Source organism: Scyliorhinus torazame, chromosome 30 (genome assembly GCF_047496885.1).
Source record: "Scyliorhinus torazame isolate Kashiwa2021f chromosome 30, sScyTor2.1, whole genome shotgun sequence".
Taxonomy (NCBI): domain Eukaryota; kingdom Metazoa; phylum Chordata; class Chondrichthyes; order Carcharhiniformes; family Scyliorhinidae; genus Scyliorhinus; species Scyliorhinus torazame.
The window spans coordinates 30,668,194-30,674,424 of NC_092736.1; positions in this window are offsets into that span (position 1 = coordinate 30,668,194).

Below are 6,231 nucleotides of genomic sequence, written 5' to 3' on the forward strand. Positions count from 1 at the left end.
ATTGTCTCTCGGAGCAATGCAGCCAGTTATATTGTCTCTAGGAAGAAATGCAGCCAGTTATATTGTCTCTAGGAGCAATGCAGCCAGTTATATTGTCTCTAGGAGCAATGCAGCCAGTTATATTGTCTCTAGGAGCAATGCAGCCAGTTATATTGTCTCTAGGAGCAATGCAGCCAGTTATATTGTCTCTAGGAGCAATGCAGCCAGTTATATTGTCTCTAGGAGCAATGCAGCCAGTTATATTGTCTCTAGGAGCAATGCAGCCAGTTATATTGTCTCTAGGAGCAATGCAGCCAGTTATATTGTCTCTAGGAGCAATGCAGCCAGTTATATTGTCTCTAGGAGCTTATGGAGCAATGCAGCCAGTTATATTTCTTCTAGGAGCAATGCAGCCAGTTATATTGTCTCTCGGAGCAATGCAGCCAGTTATATTGTCTCTAGGAGCAATGCAGCCAGTTATATTGTCTCTCGGAGCAATGCAGCCAGTTATATTGTCTCTAGGAGCAATGCAGCCAGTTATATTGTCTCTAGGAGCAATGCAGCCAGTTATATTGTCTCTAGGAGCAATGCAGCCAGTTATATTGTCTCTAGGAGCAATGCAGCCAGTTATATTGTCTCTAGGAGAAATGCAGCCAGTTATATTGTCTCTAGGAGAAATGCAGCCAGTTATATTGTCTCTAGGAGCAATGCAGCCAGTTATATTGTCTCTAGGGGAAATGCAGCCAGTTATATTGTCTCTAGGAGAAATGCAGCCAGTTATATTGTCTCTAGGAGCAATGCAGCCAGTTATATTTCCCCCGGTAGGTTTATTTCCCCAAGCGCCCACCTGATTTACCTTCAAAAGCATTGTTCCTCTCCATTCCCACCATCGTCATCAGCAGCGAGGTCCTTCTCGTTGCCATTCACTTGGTTACGTTGCAAAAGCTCTTCCATCCCTTCCACATCCTTGAAAAGCCTCAAATCAAGTCTTTGTAGCATCAGCGAATGCAAACGCTTTTCTTCAGAATAACAAAAGTGCTATACTCCTGGCAGCATCTGTGGAGAGAAACACTGAGCGTTTCGAGTCCGGATCATTCTCCATCAGAGCACATTGGACTCGAAACCACACTCCGACCTCACCTTGCAGCCAATATCACCTCACTCCTGGAACCATTCGAGTAAATATCCTCTCGAGGACCCTCACATCCTTCCTCGAGTGGTGACCAGATTTGGACGCTATATGGAACATAGAACATAGAAAAATAAGGGGAATGCCGGAGGGAATGAGGATTCTTAGGGAATTCGGGGACTTTTTGGGGTACAAGCTCAACATGGGGAAGAGTGAGCTGTTCGTGGTTCACCCAGGGGGCCAGGAGGGGGATTGGCGAGCTCCCACTAAAAAGGGCGGAGAGGAGCTTCAGGTATTTGGGGGTCTGGGGGGCCCTGCATAGGCTTAATTTTGCAAGGCTGGTGGAGCAAATGGAGGAGGAGTTCAAGAGGTGGGACGCGTTGCCGCTGTCCTTGGCGGGTAGGGTGTAGTCAATCAAAATGATGGTGCTCCCAAGGTTTCTGTTCCTGTTCCAGTGCCTCCCCGTGTTTATCCCGAAGGCTTTTTTCAGGCGGGTTAACAGGAGTATAATGGGGTTTGTGTGGGCGCGAGGGACTCCGAGGGTGAGAAGGGTGTTCCTGGAGCGGAGTAGAGATAGGGGTGGACAGGCGCTGCCCAACCTCTGTGGGTACTACTAGGCCGCCAATGCGACGATGGTGTGCAAGTGGGTGATGGAGGGGGCTGCATGGAAGAGGCTGAGGCCGGTGTCTTGTGTGGGTACGAGTCTGGGGGCGCCGGCAACGGAGCCGCTGCCGTTCCCTCCAAGGAGGTAAACCACGAGCCCGGTGGTGGCGGCTGCCCTCAAAATTTGGGGGCAGTGGAGGCGGCATAGGGGGGAAGTTGGGGCCTCGGCGTGGACCCCAATACGGGGGAACCACCGGTTTGTCCCCGGGAGAACAGGTGGAGGGTTTTCGGGGTGGCACAGGGCAGGGATATGAAAGTTGGGGGACCGGTTTGTGGACGGGAAGTTCGCGAGCTTGGGTGAGCTGGAGGAGAAGTACGGGCTCCCCCCGGGGAACACCTTCAGGTACTTACAGGTAAGGGCGTTTGCCAGACAGGTAAGGGCGTTTGCCAGACGGCAGGTGGTGGAATTCCCGAGGCTGCTGCCACACACACTACAGGACAGGGTGCTCTCGGGGGGGGAGTGGGGAAGATCTCGGAAACTTACCATGTGATGCAGGAGGAGGAGGAGGCTCGGTGGTGGAGGTGAAAGGTAAGTGGGAGGAGGAGTTGGGAGAGGAAATTGAGGAAGGTGCGCGAGGCTCAGCCTCATACAGTTTAAGGTGCTGCACAGGGCACACATGACCGGGACAAGGATGAGCCGGTTCTTTGGGGGTGAGGACAGGTGTGTTAGGTGCTCAGGGAGCCCAGCAAATCACACCCATATGTTCTGGGCATGCCCAGGACTGGAGGAATTTTGGAAGGGCGTAGCGAGGACGGTGTCGTGGGTGGTAGGATCCAGGGTCAAACCGGGCTGGGGGCTCGCAATATTTGGGGTTGCAGGGGAGCCGTGAGTGCAGGAGGCGAAAGAGACCGGAATTCTGGCCTTTGCGTCCCTGGCAGCCCGGCGAAGGATTCTCCTTCAGTGGAAAGATGCGAGGCCCCCAAGCGTGGAATCCTGGATCAGCGATATGGCAGGGTTCATTAAATTGGAGAGGGTGAAATTCGCCGTGAGAGGGTCAGTACAAGGGTTCTTTAGGCGGTGGCAACCGTTCTTAGACTTCCTGGCAGAACGGTAGACATTGGTCAATGGCAGCAGCAACTCGGAGGGGGGGGGGGGGGGGGGGGGGGTTTACTTTATAATTATTTTTGTTTTTGTTATTTACACGGGTCTGAGGGGGTGTATACACCTGTTGTGTTAAGTCGGGGTGTTAATGTTAATTTATTATTAATGTACAGGGGGAGGGGGGTATGGGGGGGTTGCTTTTCTAGACCGTGTTTTGTACTTAACCCTGTTGGGTTCTTTTTTCATTTTGTTATTGATATTTTATGAAAACCTTAATAAACATTTTTTTTAAAAAAAAGAACATAGAAAAATACAGCACAGGACAGGCCCTTCGGCCCACGATGTTGTGCCGAACCTTTGTCCTAGGTTAAGAACAAATTAATCTACACCCCATCATTCTCCCGTGATCCATGTACCTATCCAATAGCCGCTTGAAGGTCCCTAATGTTTCCGACTCAACTACTTCCACAGGCAGTGCATTCCATGCCCCCACTACTCTCTGGGTAAAGGACCTACCTCTGACATCCCCCCTATATCTTCCACCATTCACCTTAAATTTATGTCCTCTTGTAATGGTTTGTTCCACCCAGGGAAAAAGTCTCTGACTGTCTGTCTACTCTATCTATTCCCCATATCATCTTATAAACCTCTATCAAGTTGCCCCTCATCCTTCTCCGTTCTAATGAGAAAAGGCCTAGCACCCTCAACCTTTCCTCGTAAGACCTACTCTCCATTCCAGGCAACATCCTGGTAAATCTCCTTTGCACCTTTTCCAAAGATCCCACATCCTTCCTAAAATGAGGCGACCAGAACTGTACACAGTACTCCAAATGTGGCCTAATATCCCAGTTCCGGCCTAACCCCTGTTCCCCCTCAGCTGCCTTGTACCCCCCCCCCCCCCCCCCCGCCCCTACTGGCCCACCCCTCCCCAAGTTCCCCCTTTCGACCCCACCTATGTCCTCCCCTACAGCCCCCCTTCCAGCGCTTCCCTCTTTTGGCACCCCTGCTTTTCCCACTTTCCCACAGTCCTCCCTTGTCCTTTGTCCCTCGCTCCTGTCCCTGTGTCTCTCCCCAATTAATATTCAAATTATTTGGAGGACTTAATTGTTTCATGGTAGCAGAATCCGGTTGGAGGAAATTCTTTTCTGATTCAGGATTGCGAGTCAACGCGGGGCCCTCAAGTTCTGATTGTCTTCATTCGGGTTTGGGAGAACCTGATTTCGCCGATGGTGGGTGATGTCTTTGCGGTTGTCTGTATACCATAAATGAGCGGAGAGGAGACAGCGAGAGAGAAAGCCGGGTCTGACACATGGAGGTTTGCTGAAATACAAGCTAATGGGAGGCAGAGATCATTATCCTTGTGACTGATGGGGAGAGAGCAGGGGCTGAACAGTTTTATTTGGCAGTTCCAGCTGATGTCCTTGTTCAGGGGCTGAACTGACAAGCCCATCAAATCCGATTAGCACTTCAATGACTTGATTGTAAAATGTGTCTTGTTGATTTACCCTACCTTCAGCAGGAATACCTACGTTGGCCCATCTCTTAAGGTCAGGCGCACAAAGTGGGGAGCTGAAGGTTAAACCGCTCTACCGTCGGTTAGGCTGAGGATTGAGAAAACAGAAAATGCTGCGTTTTGTGACCACTCCGGTAAGGTGACGGTCTGCAGGAGTGGTACCTCCCATCTCTACCCCTTTCACCCCCCCCCCCCACCCCAACCCCCCCCCCACCCCCCCACCCCCCCACCCCAGAGCCTCAAGCGGAGGTATCGAGTTTATTATGCTTTCCGATCAATTACTGAACTCAGGAGGTTGTCTCCTGGTGATATGGGAACTCTTCCTAAAACTATACAAGGCAGGAGTTAGACCACACACCTGGAATACTGTGAACAGTTTTGTCCCCCGTAGCTAAGGAAGGATATTCTGGCGTTGGAGGCAGTCCAGAGAAGGTTCACTCGGTTGATCCCGAGTATGGAGGGATTTTCTTATGAGGAGAGGTTGAGTAGGTCGGGTCTGTGCTCATTGGAGTTTAGAAGAAGGAGAGGCGACCTTATTGAAAATGAAAATCGCTTATTGTCACAAGTAGGCTTCAAATGAAGTTACTGTGAAAAGCCCCTAGTCGCCACATTCCGGCGCCTGTTCGGGGAGGCTGGTACGGGCTGAGACATATCAGATTCTCAGGGGGTTTGACAGGGTCGATGCTGAGAGGATGTTTCCCCTTATGGGAGAGTCTAGGACCAGAGGGCAGAATCTCAGAGTAAGGGGTCACCAATTTAAGACTAGAGATGAGGAGGAATTTCCTCTCTCAGAGGGGAGTGAATCTGTGGAATTCTTTACCTTCAGTATGTTGAGAGAACCAGATTTTTAATCAGTGAAGGAATCAAGGGTAATGGGGATAAGGCTGGAAAGTGGACTCGAGGATTATCATATCAGATCAGTCAGGGTCTCATTGAATGGCGGAGCAGACTTGATGGGCCGAATGGCCTACTTCTGCTCCTACATCTTACGGTCTTGCGTTCCTGCACAAAAGTACTGTAGATGGGAATAGGAAATAAAACGAGAAACAAAAATACCGTTTCGCAGCGATGCATCTCTGTGAAACATTGGGCACAATTTGTTTTCCCACCGTGTTGCGCCCTGAGCCAATCTCAGCCCGCCGGGTGCATCATGGGGCAGGCCGAAATCGGGCTTCGGGCCGGGCGGAACACCAAAATTAGGCTCATTTAAATACACTAGCCTATTTGCGGCCGCGTGCTCCCGGTGCCTGGGAGCCACAGGCCGCGTTGGCAAGGCCTCACTCGGGCGTCGATTAGTACTGGCCCTCCACAGGTGTGATGGCGACTCCAGGGGTCACGGAGGCCGTTGGAGCCCCCCGGATGGTTGGGGACAGTGTAGGGCCAGAGTAGCCTGCCAGAGTGCCAGGTTGGCACTACCAAAAGTCCAGGCCTGAGGGGGGCCATGCCGATGAAATGGTGGGTGAATGGGGGGGGGCATGAAAGGAGGGGGTGGAGAGGCCTGAAAGGGGGTGAGCCCTCAGTGACATTACAGCGGGTTGTGCTCACTTGGGGGAGGGGTGGCATTGTCCCGGGGGTGGGGATGGTGATGAACCCTCAAGCTCACTCGGGAAGCCTTTCAAAATGGCTTCCCGACCTCTGAGGAGCCGGTCCAGCCAGCGGGGTCAGCTCCCCACTGCTGAGAAAATTCTAAGTTGGAGAAATTCCCCATTGCCTAAAAAAACAACCACGTGTGGGTGAACACCAACGTGGATCTCGCCCAAAAAGCCGGTGGAAAACACCACGCTAAACTCGCCCAAAATGGCACACAGCCATTTTTGGGAGAATCGTGCCCATCAACTCTGTATCTCTCTCTGCAGATGCTGCCAGACCTGCTGAATACTTCCTGCCTACGTGTGTGTGGCCTTG